Source organism: Dipodomys ordii, unplaced genomic scaffold, assembly GCF_000151885.1.
Source record: "Dipodomys ordii isolate 6190 unplaced genomic scaffold, Dord_2.0 Scaffold189, whole genome shotgun sequence".
Taxonomy (NCBI): Eukaryota; Metazoa; Chordata; class Mammalia; order Rodentia; family Heteromyidae; genus Dipodomys; species Dipodomys ordii.
Window position 1 is genome coordinate 1,875,336 of NW_012267405.1, and position 7,244 is coordinate 1,882,579.

A 7,244-nucleotide genomic window follows, 5' to 3' on the forward strand; every position below is an offset into this window, starting at 1 on the left:
AATAGATGCTGCGGAGCAAAACAAAGCAGGGGCAGGTAACAGGAAAGCGCAAAAGGGCAGGAGGGGGGCACTGTGGGAGGGGCGGTGGGAGGACACGCCCCTCTTGTGGGCGGGGTTTCAAGAGGCACACCCACTGGAGGGAGGGTCTGTGGGAGGGTGGGCCCGCTTGTGGGTGGGACTTCGGGAGACACACCCACTGGAGGGAGGGGTTTGGGAGGGCACGCCCACTCGTGGAAGGGCATTAGGGAAGCCTAAGGAAAGGGGCATATTCGGCCCCCTGAGCACACAGCAGTGGAGAGGAAGAAGGAAATAAGGTCTAGATAAACTATGAACTGGTCTTCCATGCCCTTAGGCACTGAAGGAAGAGCCAAAGGTGATGGTTCAGAGGATGGAGTAGGGACAGGAAGAGGCGTGGCCATCCACAGACATCCTACTGGGCGAGGCTTTGAGGTAACCCAGGGGCCATCTGTACCAGGCAACTAGAGATTCAGCTCCTGAGAGCGTGGGCTGGAGATACGGATCTAGGAATTATCAGGACGCAGGTGAAAACTGAGATGGTGCTGGGGAGACAAGAAGGTGGGGGCAGAGTTCTGAGGCCCAGAAAGCTGCCCAGGGAACTGAGGAAGCGCCAGACCCAGAGGGAGAGAGAGGGTGGGGAAGAGGGGGACCAGGCGCTCCCAGAGGGGGCCAGCAAGGGTGTGATGTGTGCAAAAGCCAGGGGCAGTGGGTGACAGGAGAGGAAGCCAAGGCCAAGAGTCAACAGTGGTTTCCCAGCACTGGTTATTTTAAGGAGGCAAAAAGGAGCAACAGGAATTTGTTTGTCTGCAGGAGGAAAGAGTCGGGTGCTCCGGGCTTGAGGGGTCCAGGTGAGTCACCCAGGGCAGGCTTGTTTAGTGAAGATGTGACTGGCTTGTACCTGTAGAAATGTTTCTCAGAAGGAGCCACTGCAGGTGGGAAGGGTAGCAAGCCTGGAACTGAGTCACCCAACACAGGTGACAAAGCCCCTACGGGGATTCACGCATGTGGTCTCATTCAATTCTTTCTCCAACCCTGCAAAGTAGGTCCTGGTGTCAGTGTCCCTGCTTTGCAGGAAAAGGATCAGAACTGACAAGAGATCAAATCGCATACCCCAGGTGGGGTCAGGACTTGAACCCAGCTCCTCGGTGCTTGGTCGGTATCACTCTTTGTTCCTTAGAGGAACAAAAGACACCTACCTGTGCCCCTTACAACAGGGGAAGGGATAAGAGCTTGCAAAGACAGGGGTCAGAAAAGGAGTTTGTTATGATCCTGGTTTCTCTGTGAACTTAGAAACCGCAGGCCATGTTGAAGATGGATGGGGGAGGGGGGAGGGGAAGGCTAAGGAACAAGAGAACAGGTGAAGAAGCCACCATGGAGAGCAGGTGATGAGACCCCCCCCAGGAGGACAGAGAGCAGGGCTGAGGGGACCCCAAGAGAACAACCTGTGATCTGCTCCTGAACACGCAGCAGCGCAGTGAAAAAGATGGGTTGGTCAAGACCAAAGTTCAAGACAAGCCAATGCTAGAAGAAGCAACAGCAGAGAAATTGAGGGCTGGGGATGACTACAGAGATGGATTACAGAGCACAGACAGCTGAAGACTTCAGAGGTGGGAGGGCTCTGGGTGTGGACAAGGCCCTGAGACACAGGAAAGCCACTGAGCCCAAGAGTGTGAAGAATGGAGAGAGAGGGTCATGTGGGAGTGGCTGGGAATGTGGCTCAGAGTAGTGCACTTACCTAGCATGCACCAGGGCCTGGGAGGGAGGAGGGAGAGGAGGAGGGAGGGCAGGCAGGCAGGCGGGCTGACTTGGGACATGAGCTGGGACCTTCAGGGTACTCAAGGTCCACGGAGATCTGTGGTGGGGAAAGAGTCTGTGCCAAACTCTAATGGGTGGACTCAAGAGAACATTCCAGGCACTGTCCTAGGTGTTATGAGAATCTAGCCCTCTAATCACCTGGGACAGAACTGCCCCCCCTTTTAAAAATAAACAAGGAAACTGGACCCAGAGAGGTTAAGAAACTTTGCCTAAGGCCACTCAGAGGTAGATCTAGAACAGTTCTGGGTGGTCAGATGCAAAGTCCCTGTTCCTGACTCACCCTTCTAACAGGACAGTGGGAAGTAGTTAACAAGAGATTTCACAGGATTCCACTGAAGAATGAGGGCAGGAGAGAAACCTCAGGAAGCGGCATCAGGGAAGAGAAAACAAGAAGATGATCTGCACCCCCCATCTTAAATATGAGGAAATTAAAACTCAGAAAGATAAGTCCTCTGCCCCGCCAGGATTTGAACCTGGGACTCAGCGTGCCACAGGGCCACACGGAGGTTGGCTGGGAGCAGCAGGGAACACTTTCATTTCAGATTTCAGATCAGAACAAACAAGAATTGGCCCAAGCAGGAAAGACTGAGTACTAGGGGAGATTAGAAAAGTGCAGAGCGCTCTGGGGGTTCAGACACAATCACAGGCTTTGGGAGGGGCAGGTGAGCTCATTAGAGAATCCCAGCCCTCTCACAGCCAGAACAAACAGCACCCGAGACCCTAGGTCAGGGAAACTGGGACTAACCCCCCCCCAATGAATCGCTGCTCCAAAGAACAACTGGGAAAAAGCCCTTTGCCCAAATGAAGGCAGGAACTTTTGGGGTCAGCCCCCACCTTGCCCATGACACAGAGGTCGCCAGGCCCTGTGCACACAAGAATATCCCATGTGTGGTTCAAGCAATGCCGTGGATTAAATCCACCATCTGTAAACCCAAGTGCTACTCTTTATTGAGCTGGGAAGGTGGCTCAGTGGTAGAGCGCTTGCCTTGCATGCATGAAGTCCTGGGTTCGATTCCTCAGCACCACGTAAGAAGAAAAAGCTGGAAGTGGCACTGTGGCTCAAGTGGTAGAGCGCTAGCCTTGAGCTGAAGAACTGAGGGCCAGTGCCTAGGCCCAGAGTTCAGGCCCCATGACCAACAACAACAGCAAAAAATATATATTTATTATTACTGAAGCCTTTTTAGAAAATTTAAATTTTATAAAAAGCCGGGACCCCGCTCCTGCTGCTCTGAGTGGTCCCTGGATGTCATCCCCAATCGTGTGTTCCCCCTCTCCCCCCCCCCCCGCCTCCGCCATTTCTGAACAAGGTGAGTGGGCAAGTGAGGGCCAAAATGACAGATCCAGGCATCAAGGTGGCCCTGGGGGGCGGGGTCATAAACGGAGGGGGCCTGCGGTTTGGGAATGTCCCTTTTTTTCTCCAACTCACCTTTCAAAAAAGCAACTCCAAGGAGAGGTGACCAGAAGAGGAGGGAGGACAGGGATCGGAAGGGGAGGGAGAGGGTGAGAACAATGGCTCTCATCTGGACTTTCACACCCACTTGGAGCTGAATGGTGCCACCTGAATGGGACTTTGTTGTCAGGTGCTGAGGTGGTGGGAGGGGAATCTGACAAAGGCCCACACCCCGGCCACCCAGCCACCGGAGTCGCCAAGGCCAGAACAGGAGAGCTGAGGAGTTGCAGAATGCCCAGGGCTGCCTGAGCTCAGCAGGGCAGGCCTCCAGGTGGCCCCCCAGAGGAGCCGGGAACCCTGAGCCTGGCCGGGAACTTGCCCATGCATGAGCTCCCCCTGGACTCCCGGGCTGGAGACTGGGAAGGAGGGTTCATCCTAGGAGAGCCAGGGCAGGGCTTCCCGGACAAGCCAGGCAGAAGAAGGGCTGTGAAAGGGTCAGCGGAAGGTCCCTCGGCTTCAAATCTTTCCTGTTTCCTTTTGGTCCTGCTCTCACCATGGCGGACACCATGTGGTCTAGGAGCACTGTGCCTAATCTGGTTGGAATTTCCTCCTCCACCCACCTGGCATGCTCCCCACAGGCTTGAGCACTCCTGACCAGACCTGGGGTTTCTCATTTCCACTCCCAAGTGTCAGTCTAGACCACTGCATCACCTGCCACTTTGGAATCGCAGTTAGAGACTCCTAGACAACCCTGGGTTGGAGAAGCTCAGGTACAAAAAGCAAGCTGTGCCTCTCCCTCAGCCCTGCGGAGACCCTGTGCTCCCGCCCTTGGTGAGTCACAGCATCCCTCGGGGCAAAGGTCACAGCAACCTGGTCCAGTACCAACGAGTCAGCACAGGTACCACTTGGTGTAGGGAATAAGGAAAAGAAGACAGAGCCAGGCAACAGTGACTACGTCTGTAATCCTAGCTACTTGGGACACTGAGAGCTGAGGACCATGACTCAAAAACAGCCAAGGCAGGAAAAGCCCATGCAACTCTTATTTCCATTTAATCACCAAAAGGAGAGAAGTAGACCTATGGTTCAAGAGGTAGAGAGAGTTCAAGTACTCAGGGAAAAGCCAAGCAAGAGTAAATGCACACACAAAAAATTAATAATAATAATAAAATACACAGGAAGGAGGAAACTTGAAAAATCAAATTGCTGCCATTCTTTCAAATTACAGTTTAATAATCTCAGCTGTTGGCAGTTGGAGCCTCAGGTTCACAGTACTGAGGAGTCTTCAACAGTCACCAACAGCTACAGGTGGGTTTCATACTGCCAACAACTAGGGAACACTAACACACACACAGCATTACACACACACACACAGCATTTCCAGTCTGTATCTCCATACTACAGGACAGGCCTGCTTCTATTTTATACTCTCACCAACTTCTCTTTAAAAAGCTGCACCCAGCCAGGTGGTGGTGGCTCACACCTGTAATCCTAGCTACTCAGGAGGCTGATATCTGAGGATCATGGTTCAAGGCCAGCCCAGGCAGGAAAGTCCATGAGACTCTTGTCCCCAATTAACCCTCAGAAAACCAGAAGTGGCGCTGTGGCTCAAGTGGTAGAGTGCTTGCCTTGAGCTGAAGAGCTCAGGGACAGCGCCCAGGCCCAGAGTTCAAGCCCCACAACCAACAAAAAAAAAAAAAGACAAAAAAAAATTAAACTTTTGCTCATCCTGAAACAATTCACATGGATTTGGCCTTGGCTATAAAGGTTATTTTAAAATTTGAAGTCATATAAAAGAACAACAGGAGTTGTATGTTGACAGAAAAAGGTGAGTTAGTGATGTGGTTAAATATGCCCATTGTAAGAGTGACAAAACTAAGGCAAAGAACAGTTGTCCATGGTTGAAAACAAATAGGAGCGGGGCTGGCCACCCAGCCTCCTGACTCAATTTCTCACAGTCCACATAATCCAAAATATTTCAGAGGCGCACAGCTGTGGTCTTCCCAGGAACTATACCCGGTCACCTCATGCTGGGCAGATGCTGCACTGACCAGGGCAGACCCTGGGTTCATGCATGCTTTCCTTGTGGCATATAATTCTCTCCATGCCTCGTGTCTCTGCTTAAAAACCAGGAAGAAAAATCCTTGCTGCCCCTTCCAAGAAAGGTGCAGAGAAAAGATGAAGCATGGACCGCCAGCCCCGCATTCTGAAGAACTGCAGTGTACCAAAGGGTTAGAGACGGGCTGCTGGAACTAAACACACTTGCTGACTAGCTAACCCGGTGCTTGTCTGTGACAGAACAGCCTCTTCCACCCCATCTCCACGCTCAAGGGCCCCCACGTGGAAACTGTTAGGGAAGGTACTACTCCGCACACAGGTGAGGGCTGAATCAACCACGGAAAAAAGCAAAGAGGAGGAGGGGCAGGGAGAGCTGCACACAGAGCACGCAGACACGGAAGACAAATACCTCCACTTTCAAAAAAAAAAAGGCATCACTAATTATTTCTAATCCTAAAAATAAGTTGAAACAAGCTGAGCACGATGGCTCATACCTGTAATCCTAGCCACTCAGGCTTTGATAGAGGTTCAACGCCAACCTGGGCAGAAAAGTCTATGAAATTCTATCTCCAAAACAGCTGGGCTGGAAGCATGGCTCAAGTAGCAGGAAGCTTCGAGTTCAAACCCCAGTACAAGTGAAAAAGAAAAAGAAAACAGTTGAAATGATACTCAGACTCAAATTTATGGCCCAGAAGCCCACGGGTCTCAACAGTGGTGGCTACCCTCTAACAGAGTGAATGCTCGTCTCTACAGCCATGGGCCTGGGCCTGCTCTATTCACATCTCCCCACACTTGGCCCAAGGCACTCAAGACAATAGTTTTAAACACAGGAAGTTTTACTACCTATCAGGCTCTTTTTCTAAACCAATGTTACCTAGGTCTTCCCTGGAGGAGCTTTGAAAACCTCAGAGACAAAGTCTCTCCCCTATCCCCTCAGTAACAGTAGCAAATTTCTTCCTCTGGTTCCTTACAGGGAAGACAGAAGAGTCAATGAGCCCAGCCCAGCAGCAAGCTGGAAGGAAGGACTTGCCTTCCTGGAAATCCCATGCCTACTTTCACTGGACTCGGCCTGTCAGTCTGTCTGTCCACCAGCTCTGAGGCACAGTGGGAGCCAGACATTCTCCTCTTCACCTCGGCTCATCAGGAGCCTGATTCATCAGGCTACAGCTGCGGCTGCTGCAGTGCTATGGACCCAGCCTTGTAAGATGACCTCCATCCAAGAGCTTCCCAAATTCCCCTAAAGCACAGTGGAGCTCAGATCGTTCCCTCCCAGTCAGGGCAAGCTTAATCCATTTGCCTCTCGGTGCCTCAGTTTCATGTGTTACTTCCCAGACTGCACTGGGCAGGAGATGAGTTTGCTTATTAAAAATGTGATGAGTAACAATCTGTCCTCCTCATTGCTTTTTGCTCCTTTCTATGCCCTGCCCTGGACAACTCTGAGGGACAGGAAAGTAACAACTGGTAAAGGTGTGTGTGTGCGTGGGTGTGTTCTTGGCGCTTGAACTCAGTACCTGGACCCCGACCCTTAGGTTTTTCCCTCAAAGCTGGTGCTCAATCACTTGAGTATTAAATCCCCTTTTGGCTTTCTGGTGATTAACTGAGGATAAACATCTCCAGGACTTTCCTGCTAGGGCTGGGGTTCCAACTACGATCCTCAGATCTCGGTCTCCAGAGCAGCTAGAATTACGGGCGTGAGCTCCACAGAAGTGTTATGTAGAACAGCTGGGGGAGTGACCAGAACAAACTTCTGCTACACAGAACCAACTCTCCAGGCCGTCCACCTCCCCGTCAGCAGAAGAAGTCACTCACTGTCCGGCTACCTGGGAACTCCAGGAAAGAAGGGACGCTAGAGGGTCACGGAGGGGACGCTGAACCAGTGCCCGCCAACGAGCTGCCCCGGGCAGGAAGACGCCCAGCCGTCCGACTGTCCCCAAAACAACCCGGGAAGCGCGGCCCTGTGAGCGAG

At 52.1% G+C, this 7,244-nt stretch overlaps 1 protein-coding gene across 1 annotated transcript in view; it reads right to left on the minus strand.

Moving 5' to 3' along the window:
- The window catches only part of Slc25a37 (solute carrier family 25 (mitochondrial iron transporter), member 37), a 33,532-nt gene that overhangs the window by 25,420 nt on the left and 868 nt on the right, over window positions 1-7,244 (minus strand). The gene's annotated exons all lie outside the window — the stretch shown is intronic.